General features: G+C 42.9%; 1 long non-coding RNA gene across 2 annotated transcripts; it reads right to left on the bottom strand.

Annotated features, from left to right (window-relative positions):
- Positions 1–2,118: 2,118 nt before the first annotated feature.
- LOC141561434 (uncharacterized) lies at positions 2,119–11,127 on the bottom strand. 2 transcript variants are annotated; one of them, XR_012488055.1, is made up of 2 exons: positions 9,357–11,127; positions 2,119–2,660 (listed from the first exon to the last, which is right to left on the bottom strand). It is a non-coding gene; the product is annotated as an uncharacterized LOC141561434 (long non-coding RNA). The 2 variants fall into 2 exon arrangements; XR_012488056.1 differs by having other exon boundaries at positions 2,119–2,465.
- Positions 11,128–11,762: the final 635 nt, after the last annotated feature.

The raw sequence follows: 11,762 nt of genomic DNA, 5'->3' as shown, positions 1-11,762 counted from the left end.
GAAAAGGAACACTGGGAAATGAGTGTAAACTGTTTGCATTTTTGTTTTTCTTCCCAGATTTTTACCTTCTGAATCCTAAGCTTCCTTTGCAGCAACACCACCACTACCACAATTCGGTTCTCCACATATATATATTGTACCTAGGATATACTATAAGATATTTAATATGTATGGGAATGCCTGCCATCTAGGGGAGGGGGTGGAGAGGGAAGGGGAGAAAAATTTGGAACAGAAGGCATGTACTGTCTAATTTATAATAAAATTTTTTTTTAAAAAGTCCTTAACAATCTGGGACCTTCCTGCTCTTTTCAGACACTGTGCAAGATAAATGCTGGAGTGACAAATATTAAATCATTAATCCTTACTTTTAAGGAGTTTACAGTCTAAGAGGGACTCATAACCACATAATGGCCTAAATTCTAGCAAAGTGAGGGAAAAGCTGACCTATCAAAGTATGGCTTCCAAATACAATAAAACTTTTGTATTTTTATCTGTACTCTATCCTTACGTTTCAGAGGACAAGATGGATCTCATTATTCTGTATCATGCTTCCCTTGAGTTTTTGCTCCATTAGCTGAAATTTTTTATATTGCCTGGTTCTATCTTGCTCATTTATCACCTTTCCCTTGATTATTCATGTATGGATCTCATACATTCTATAATTAGATCTTTTACATTTTGAGAGCAATATAGTGGGAAAAGGCATTAATCTTAAAACTGAAACAATGCTATTTCCTGGGTCAGGCAGTTAATAGCAGCAGTGTGACTCTGGTAATTGTATTTTCTACCACATAAGGTTCTTGTGAAGAACCTTATATGTTAACACAGTATCAGTCATTTTTTTTTTCCTCAGATACTTGTTAACCATTATAAGCATATCCCTGAACTAAACATGAGTCATTCTCCAATAACAAGATACCATGAAGTGGGAGAATGCCATTGACTGGTAGGATAGCCTTAAAAAGTTATTGTGACACTTAGCAAGAGGACTAACCCCAAAAAGGAGTTACCAAGAATAAAGTATGAGTAGATCTTTTATAGGAAAAATATAACCTCTGGGGCTTGACATAATTTGACTTTGATTGGATACACTCAATGGCTGGGTGACTAGAAACTTCCACCTGGGGTGAGGCTGTAATCAAAAGTCAACTTGACCAAAAAGCCCACTTAAGACCGAGATGTCCTAGTAGTACTCCTCTCTACTTGTCTCAGGGAGTCTGGTTCCAGATTGTTCGTACTGATTTAGACTTTCTCGGCAATGTTCACCTGGCTACTTGGGACTGCTTCATTTCCCTCTCTCAAATTGGACCCAAAATCTTTCAGAGTATGGGACAGAGATCTTATCTTCTGAAACTACGTCTTGCTGAGATTGTCTCTGCCTCACAGGACTTCCCTTGGGGAAAGGTCTCTCCTCAACTGGTGAAAGTGTCAATAAAAACCAGAAGAAATTTGAAACCCCTGCATGGGGACGTGTGTGTAAATTCCCTGCCAGTCTTCCTAGATGGTACCCTTTCTCTGAACAGGTTTTTAAAAGAGAAGGGGATTTAATGTCACCTTCAGGATTTACTTAGGTTTGTCAAGCCTGCCTGATTTGTATCTGCCTAAGAGATGTTCCTAGTTTGTAACAGATCACAAATTGGTAGCATTCTTTAAGGCTACTCTAACTGCCCATTCAGGTGGCCATGACTAGGCCAGCTCATCTTGCTTTCAGGCTCCAACCAGGATCACACAGAGACAGACCTACCAGGAGGTGCAAACATTCAGTCTTTATTCAGTCATCTTCTCAGTGGGGGTAGCAGGAAGCAGGGATGCAGGAACAGAAGAGCAAGAGAGCAAGCTCTGTTCAAGGCTGCCTCTCTTCCGGGGTTGTCTGTGCCCAGCCCACTCAGAACTGCGTAGGCAGAGCCCCAGATGGAAGGCTTCTGGAATTAGTGCTGAGTCTCAGAAGATCTAGCAAGAAGACACACCATCTCAAGAAACCTATTAGCAGTTCCTTAACTCATGCCAGACAAACCTCCTGCCTCAAAGGCCAAGCCCCTTTTTACCTCCTGGGCCCCCCTACCAGCTGACATGACATACAGGCTCCATGCCACATCTCAAAAGAGAGAGCACTGCATATTGCTCCTTACATCTCCCCCTCTTTTATTAATAAACCAAATGTTCATATTTATGAATGAGAAGCTCTTCCTTAAGCACCTCTATAGAATTTTTAAGAATACGTATAAAGCATCCTAGCAAAGTAGACAAAAGTAAAAGAAGCAACAATACAAAAAGGCTACATAGAGCCCATGGGATACAATAGGAGGGGATGGGAAAGGAAGTGTGCTAGATTCAGTCATTAAGCTGGTCCAGCAAGGGTAGTCATCTCTCTGCTATGGCGCTGTCTCAGTGTTTCTTGGATCATCTCTTCTTCAGCCCCTATTTTAATAGAGGTAGCTGAATCCAGCAGTCTTCTCCATCAGGACCTGCAAGACATAAAATATCCTGGCCCTCTCCAAGTACTAAGAATGGACTTTGCCAGTGTCCTTCCATGTCCTTCCAAAGGACCTTTTGAATGTTCTCTGGCGCTTGAAGCGATGTTTTCATGGGGCCTAGTTTTCTGTTCTGTCTATAAGATTGTGCCAAATGTATCATTCCTGGAGAGAGGCTGGAATCCCTGTCTAGGCACAAAAAATTGTAAGTATATAAGGTCTTATCCACATCTGCCTGTGTGGGCCATTGGGGGTTCTGTCTACTTCCTCTCCCTTTCTGTTTAACAAGAGTGGTCTTTAAATTGCGATAGGCAGGGGCCTGACCCTGGGGGTTATAGGGAATCCCAGTAACATGTTTAATGGCCAACATGGTGAGGAAGGTGGCCATCTGCTTAGCTGGACTACTGTTGGTCTTTATGGTATTAGAAACTCCGTGAGAGGAGAAGCAACTAATGTTTAATGACCAAAGGAGTGTTCTCATGGAAGGCCATCATAGCCCAAAGAAATTTAGAAAAGGTATCAACACAGACATGGATGGCCACAAGGCTCACATGTGTCACATTCATTTGCCACAAATTATTGGAGAATAAACCCTGGGGATTAACTCCTTTACTAGGTGGAGGAGGAGAAACGAAACACACTGAACGCACTGCTTCACTATCTGTTGGGCTTGTTTCCGGGTGAGGCCATAAAGACAATGTAGAAAATTATTAGTAAGTGAAGAAATTCATGGGCACGTTCAGGGAATAGGTGTCTGTGAGAAGGGAGCTTTGTAAAGCATGGTACGCCACCTCATTGCCCACAAATAGGCCTCCTGCACAGCATTGGTGAGAGTATCCATCAGGACATAAATGGGATGTTTCCTAGTATGTAAAGTCAGCTGTAATTTATCAAGGAGGTTAGCAATTGAATTCTCAGGTTGTAGGAAGTTGCATCCTCAATGCCTCTGAGCCCTCAGACAGTATATAAGCTGTCTGAATGATGTTAATGAACTTAGAGTATTTCTTACAGGCCTGGAGAAAAGCAAGCAGCTCATTTTTCTGGGTGGAATCATAAGGGGTCTCTAACACCAGAGTCTCTTCTGAGCGCTCATGATACAATTGAGGCCTTGTGGTTATTAGTGGTGTCAGTAAAGACATTGGCACCTTGCACAGGTTCATCAACAATCGTCTTACAAGGGGGCTGTACCAGAATATGGGACAGCAAGGGAAGAAGTAAGCATATTCCAACATTTTTCTATCTTGATGTAATACTGTGAAAGGACTTTTGTGGCCTACTAAAGAGACCTCTATGAGATGCATGGCGTCCCACCTCGCTGTTTCAGTTTTAGAAGTGAGAGCAATGATCTCATAAATTGTGTCCTTCACAGAAGAGTTCTATTTACGAGGGGAGTTTAGATCAGACTCTCCTTTCAAGATGTCATATAAAGACTGCATTAGAGAAACAGGAATAGCTTGAGCCCTTAACCATTGAATTTGTCCAACTAGTTTCTGAAATAGGTTCAGAGTATTCACCTTGTCCAATTGTAAGTTAGGTATCTGATTAGTAACTGCAGAAATTCCCATGCGGAGCCCCGGGTAAATGATGGGATAGTTATGTTGGTCTCTTCTGGGGCTACCACCAGTCCATGTTGAGCGGGAATGCTTATGGTCTCCTTAATCAGGCAGAGAGAGCTTTCCCACTGCTCCTTGATAACAGTCTATCATCCATATAGTGCAGTATCCTGGCATGAAGCCACACCTTCCTAATTGCTTCTAGCACTTGCACTACAACACATCCCTTGGGGGAGAACTTTCCATTGGCAGTGCAGATCAGGCCCTGCATTGTTTATGGAGGGAAAGGTAAAAGCAAAGCTTTTCTTTTCCTCTGGGGCCAGAGGGATGGGGACAAACAATCTTGTATGTCTATTACTGTAACTGGCCAGCTGAGGGGTACCAGATTTAAGAGATGGCATGCCAGGCTGTGGGCCTCCCATAGGTTCTACAGTAGCATTAATGGCCTTAAGGTCCACTAGCATTCCGAATTTCCCAGATTTTTTTCTTATGATACATACAGGGCTATTCCATGGGCTGGACATTTGTTCGATATGTCTGGCCTTCAACTGTTTTTTGCACAATTTCACATAAGGCGTGGGCTTTTTCCACTGGGAGGGCCCAAGGGGGTACCCAAACTGGGGTGTTAGATTTCCAAGTTAGTGGTGGGAGCATGATATCAACAGTGATGCTGAACATCCAATGACCCCAATTAAAAACCCTGTGGAGGTGTTATAGAAACTGAGGCCCCACAAGACTTCAATATGTCCCCACCTCATGATTGTGCCTGAGAACAACTAGGGGTCAGAATACCCCATTTGTCTGCAAACTGCCAGGGCAGGTCTTCTACTATAACCCCTTTAGACATAGCAGCTGCGAGGGCATCCATCTGAAAGGCATGGAGCCAACATGCTCACATCTCTTTATCATCTCTTCCAGGCCAGCCTCCTCTCCTAAAGTAAGCATGGCCTTCTGGCAGTTAGTATTAGCATTCTCCCGTGCCAATTTCTGTATAAGGAGGCTGCAGGCTTCCCCTTTACTCAGGGACCTCTCAACAGCTGTCTGTAAGTGGGCTACAAAATCAGGAAAAAGTTCATCTGGGCCCTGTTTAATTTTAGTCATGGAAGGCCTCTGCTTTCCAGAAGTTTGAATTTTGCTAAATACTCTTTGGACATATTGGGACACAGTTGCATATACTGCTGCATCATATTGCTTTTGATCCTCATTTCTTTCATACCTAACAGCTTTCTGTAGCATGTGTCCTAAACTTGTCCAAGCCTCCATAAGGGGGCGCAGAAGGAGTGGACCAGAGGCATATCTCCTCAGGAAGGATGGGGGATGGGGGAGAAGGCATGCCTCAGAGACAGAGGTGACCTTCCCTCTGTCCTCTGTTTGCTTTCTCCTCCCTCCTCATCTTTTTTTTCAAGGTCATGTGTCCCTCTGTTTACTTCCTCATTCCTCATCTTATTCCTGCCTCCTCCTTTTCTGCCATATCTACTTCCTGCTTCTTCCTTACTACCGCTTCCTTTTTAGTCACTTCCACTTCCATCATCTTGTTTTACTTCCTGATTCTTTCCCAAAGCTAACTTCTGGAGGCTCCATTTTATGGGAGCAACTGGTCCCAGTGACTTCTTGTTTATGACCCTCATTTGCTTTATGACTCTGACTGCACTTCATTATCTCCTTTTAAAGGATTGAGGCTTATCTGAAAAGATGCTCCAAGTCATTATTAATCAGAGAAATACAAATTAAGACAACTCTGGGATATCATTACACACCTGTCAGATTGGCTAACATGACAGGAACAAATAATGATGAATGTTGGAGGGGCTGTGGGAAAACTGGGACACTGATGCATTGTTGGTGGAGTTGTGACAGAATCCAGCCATTCTGGAGAGCAATTTGGAACTATGCTCAAAGAGTTATCAAACTGCGCATACCCTTTGATCCAGCCGTACTACTACTGGGCTTATACCCCAAGGAACTACTAAAGAGGGGAAAGGGATCTGTGTGTGCCAAAATGTTTGTGGCAGCCCTCTTTGTAGTGGAAAAAAACTGGAAACTGAGTGGATGCCCATCAATTGGAGTATGGGTGAATAAATTGTGGTATATGAATGTTATAGAATATTATTATTCTATAAGAAATGACCAGCAGGATGATTTCAGAAAGGCCTGGAGAGACTTACATGAACTGATGCTGAGTGAAATGAGCAGGACCAGAAGATCATTATATACTTCAACAACAACACTGTATGGTGATCAATTCTGATGGATGTGGCCCTCTCCAACAATGAGATGAACCAAATCAGCTCCAATAGAGCAGTAATGAACTGAACCAGCTACACCCAGAGAAAGAACTCTGGGAGATTACTATGAGCCACTACATAGAATTCCCAATCCCTCTAATTTTGTCCACCTGCATTTTTTATTTCCTTCACAGGCTAATTGTACACTATTTCAAAGTCCGATTCTTTTTGTACAGCAAAACAACTGTTCGGACATGTATACATATATTGTATTTAACTTATACTTTAACATACTTAGCATGTATTGGTCAACCTGCCATCTGGGGGAAGGGGTGGGGGGAAGGAGGGGAAAAGTTGGAACTAAAGGTTTTGCAATTGTCGATGCTGAAAAATTACCTATGCATATATTTTGTAAATAAAAAGTTATAATTTTAAAAAATAAATTAAGGATTGTGGCTTTCACTCCTTAAAGTGCTTCTAATCACTTGATAAATGAAGTGATGCCATTCCTGAATGGCTCCCAGCATTTCCTTATCATAGGAAGCCATCTGATTACCTACTACACTATTACACACTTTTTAAAATTCATTTCCAATCCTGCTTGCTTTAGCACTTATAAACTTCTTTCCCTAGCCCCTCCTGTTATGGGACCCTCACTACAGAACGTTTTTCCCATACCGAACGTTCCACTCACTGCAGCAGAGTTCTGTCTCCCTCCTCACCCTGTCTGTAGACCTGTTACAGGGTGAGATCCTAGTCACATAGTCCCTGTTCAGTCTCCACTTGTGGCGGCCCTTAAGGCTACTCTATCTGCCCATTCATAGATGGCCACGACTAGGCCAGCTCACCTGCCTTGGGGCTCTAACTGGGATCACACAGAGACAGACTCACCAGGAGGTGCAAACATTCTGTCTTTATTCAGTCATCCCCTCAGTGGGGCTAGCAGGAAGCCGGGATGCAGAAGCACAAGAGCAAGAGAGAGAGCTCTGCTCAGGGATGTCTATTGTGCTGCCTCTCCTCTGGGCTTGCTCGTGCCCAGCCCACTCAGAACTGTGGAGGCAGAGCCCCAGATGGGAGGCTTCTGGAGTTAGTGCTGGGTCCCAGGAGGAGATCTAGCAAGAGGACACGCACCTCGCCATCTGAAGAAACCTATAGCAGTCCCTTTAGCTCTTACCAGACACAACCTCCTGCCTCAAAGGCCAAGCCCCTTTTTACCCCCTGGGCCCTACCAGCTGACCTGGCCTACTGGCTCTGAGTCATATCTCAAAGGGAGAGTTTGTCCCTAACAAAATAGTTCATAAGGATCTGGAGAGCATTCTTTCCTGAGTGGCTTGGTGTAGGCCAAAAAGAAATTTCCAACAGTTTGTTTCTGGGATTAGAAGCTGGCCTTGAGGGCTTTTGAAACTGCTCAGAGAGGGAAAGAATATATTCCCTCTTCTTAGCAAGTGCCTGTTCTTGGGGACTCTAGGAAGATATACAAGAGCAAGGGAGCTGGGGGAGTAGTGGAGCTATTATGAGGGGCAGACTGCAGCAGATTCGGCAGCTAACTCAGCTAGCCTGTTTCCTCTGGCCTGAAGTGAGATCCCCTTTTGATGTCCTTTACAAAATATAACAGAAACCTCTCTAGGTTCATGGACATCTTGTAGTTATTGTAGCATTTCCCATATAGTCTTGTGGGCATGTAAAACATGAAAAGCATATTTGGAATCAGTATAGATGTTAAGTCTCAGTCATTTCCCCAATTCTAAGGCTATAGTGCCATGAGACCGAGTTTAAACTGCTAACACTTGACCACACCATTTATTAACATTCAGAATAAAAAGGTTTTTCCAGATTGGGCAAGAGGTCAATTTAGGTTTCACAGTCTCAAAAGCTTGGCCCGGTCAGATCCCCACTCTAAAGAAAGTGTGTCAGGGCCTGGACTAGAATTGGTTATCCAGATTCTATAAAATCCCCACGCCTAGAGGTGTGCACAGCTGTTTCTTTATGGCTGATTCAAGAAGTGACAAGATAGCCTGTTTTCTCTTTGCAGTGAGGGAACGAGAGGTGGGAGTCAGTTCATGATATAGATACTTAACAGATTGATGGGCAATATGTGCCTTAGATAAGGATATTTGAGAACTCTGATCTAGAAAATTGAGAATGGTACGGCTGTGGCCAGAGAAGCCTCCAGAGTTGGGCTGCAGATAAGAATGTCATCTATATATTATATCACACTGCTATCAGTCAGTTTCAGATCCTTTAATTCTTTTCCCAAAGCCTGAGCAAAAAATGGGGGCTATTCTGGAAGCTCTGGGGCAGGATTGTCCATGTCAGCTGGTGGGGGGCTGGGTTCCCCCCAAGATGGCCATTCAAAAGCAAAAAGAAATTGTGAGTCTTTATGGCATGGTATGCAAAAGGCATCTTTTAAGATGTAAGGTTGAAAACCACCGTGTATCCCCTGGAATCTAAGTAAGAATAGCAGCCATCTATTGGGTGAATATGAACAACAGCCTCATTAACAGCCCTAAGGTCCTGAACCACTTGATATTTCCCATTTTGCTTTTTTTTTTTTTTTTTTTTTTTTTTAACAGGGAGAATGGAAGTATTACAGGGAAACTGGCATGGAATCAGAATCTTATACTTTATAGAGAATTTTTAATCAAGGATTGTAAATTCCTCTCTGGCTTCAATCTCCATGAGATACTGACACCTATGAGAGAACACATTCGGAGGTGTGCTATAACTAGAGTGGTGTGAGTTGCCCATTATGAAGTATCATGATCCCAAACAGAGGAATCCACTCCCTTCCATATCTCAGGTAGAAAATGGAAGGGCCTCAACAGAAGTGTTAAAAGTGCTTCCAGATGTCTGGCAAGGGAGAACTGGGTTCCTAATTTCACCATCAGATTCTGTCCCAATCAGGGGGCTAGAAGAGGGGAGAATAAGAAAAGAGTGTTTAAACAGTAGGTCCCCAAACTGATGGAGTAGAGGGAATGTCTCAAAACATTTCCTGTTTCCAATGATTCCCTACTACCTTATGGAGTGTTGGATGTGTAGGGCCGGAATGAGGCAGAACAAGGTAAGTGGCTCTTGCTGTCAACAACAACAAAAAATGATGGACTTACCTACCACATCCAAAATTATCCAGGGTTCGGCTGTCATGGTCAGTGGGGGATCTTGGCCATTTCCTGGATCTCTTCATTCTTAGTTCTAAAGAAGACCAGGAAGCAGAGAAATAAGAAGTGGCAGCTCCACCCCCTCTCTTCCGTGCTCCTCCTGGTTGCATACAGGGTATGGGCCTGGAGGTTTCTTCTGAGGGTAGTCTTGAGACCAGTGGTGCTGTTTGTGGCATCCGAAGCCATCTCCATGGGTGGGTCCCTTCTGGGTACTGGATATGGTGGCAGTCAAAACCTGGGCAGTTTTTCCATTCCTAGCCTTAGGATTTCAGTCCTTTCCCTCTGCTGCAGCTTTGTTCCTGTTGTTGAAGACTCCAAAAGCTATTTCCAAAAACTGGGCCTGGGGAATTTGAGGATCCATGACTAACTTTTGTACTTCCTCTGAAAGTCTGGGGTAGACTGGCTAATAAAATGCTGCTAAGGACAGTGACCCCTTCAGGAGAAATGGGATCCAAATTTGTGTGTGTTTGTGTGTGTGTTTTAAGAGCCTCTACAGTTTTCCCCAACAACTTCCTTAAGTGTCTCATAATTTTATCTGCTTCTTAATTCCCTTCTTTATACCTCCAGTGAGACAGGTCAGCCATGTAATCCATTTTTTTTCTCCATCTCTGCTTCCTTCTTGGCAATCCCACCCTGGGTCTGCAACTGGTTTAGCAATAGCCACTGGGGAATATTTGCTTGAAAGGTAAGACTGGTAAATCATCACCAATCTTCTAGTCTAAATCCTAGATCCTCCTTTTCTCCTCTGTTATGTAGCAGGAGGAAACAATGATATTAACATCTCCCTAAGTAAGATAAAATTGAAGGGAAATAGCTTTAAAGCCCTCAGTAAACTTGGTGGGGTCTTCAAAGTAACAACCAAGTTTTTCCTTAATTTAGAAAAGATTTGACATTAGAAAAGAGTATATATACTCTGATTGTTCCATCCCCAAGAGTCTACTACTTCTTTTAATGAGCAGAGTTTTAGGAATGGTGAATTAAGGTCTTGAGAAGAGAGGAAAAGAGTGGGAGAAACTGAGGATTAGGGTTTGGGAAGTTGTAAAATCTTCCTCAGGCTGTAAGTATTTGAGGGAAGGGAATTGGGGAAATCTTGTTGCACATAGGGATTCCAATGGAGAGATGGTCTTGGGAGGCATTTCTGAGCCTCCTAGGAAAGGGCACACAAGGGAATGGAATGGGGAACTTGTGGCTCCAGAAGGGCAGAGAAAAGATGGATCATCTAAGAAATCCTTTTCAGACTCCAAATTTAGCAAGTAGCATCCTACACAGTTGTCTTAAATTAGGATCCTGAGAAAAATCCATGAAAGCCTGGACATATGGAACTTCAGTCTATTTGTCCTCTAGGCAGCAAAACACATCAAGCTGCAAACTAATATTATAATTTTGAGACCCATTGACAGGCCATTTTTCTTGATCCTCCTAATTAAATTGGACCAGGCTTGACTACAGAAAATAAGCCTCTTCTTTTTGTGAATTTTTTGGCCAAATTTGTCTCTGTCTTATAAGAGACAGCATAAGGGAGAATCTTTGGGAACAAAGATTGCCCCTCCCATCTTTGCCACAAGCCACAGAGAAAAGTTAAAATTCTCTACTCCTATAGCAATTTGTCTATCCTAGAAAAAAATCAGCCTGGGGAGGTGAAAGTGACAAGTGATTCCAAAGGGAAGATGCCCCAAATCACAAGTGTTCCCAAGACCAGGCATCCCCAGTCAAAGGAATTATGCTTTAGCATAGAGCATAGAGCACAGAAGCTCACTAATGACTCAACTGGTCCTAGCAATGGAAGAATAAAAAGAAAACGAAGGAAAAGAAAAAGGACTTACCTTGAAATGGAGGAAGTCAAGTCAAACTCTCCCCGTAGGGCCACCAAAATGTTGAGGTCATAGGTATGGAACCCCAAATGTATAAAGTTATGGACTGGTGTTGAGAGTTGCTTCAAAAGAATTTGTAGGCTTAGACATCCTCCAAATCAAGGGGCACTTTTTTTTTTTTTTTTTTTTTTTTTTTTTACAATGTTAAGAGCGAGCTACATTCCCAAAAAAGTTAGCTAAGTCCCCAAAGAATTAGCTATAACAAGAAGAATGGTGCCATGAGACAGAACTATACCACTGACTGGTGGGCTAGCTCTAAAAAGGAGTTTGCTATGTGGCAACTTAGCAAGAGGGCTAATCTTGAAAAGAGATGAGGAAGGATCTTATGAATGAGCAGATCTTTTATAGGGGAAATATACCCTCAGGAATTTGACATCATAACTTGGTTTTCTGATTGGATAATGGTGGGGTTACTAGAGACCTCTATCTAGGGGGTTCAATCAAAAGTCCACATATTATTGCTCTATAAGAAATGACCAGAAGG

Source organism: Sminthopsis crassicaudata, chromosome 3, assembly GCF_048593235.1.
Source record: "Sminthopsis crassicaudata isolate SCR6 chromosome 3, ASM4859323v1, whole genome shotgun sequence".
In the NCBI taxonomy this organism is placed as follows: domain Eukaryota; kingdom Metazoa; phylum Chordata; class Mammalia; order Dasyuromorphia; family Dasyuridae; genus Sminthopsis; species Sminthopsis crassicaudata.
This window is presented reverse-complemented; position numbering and strand designations above follow the sequence as displayed.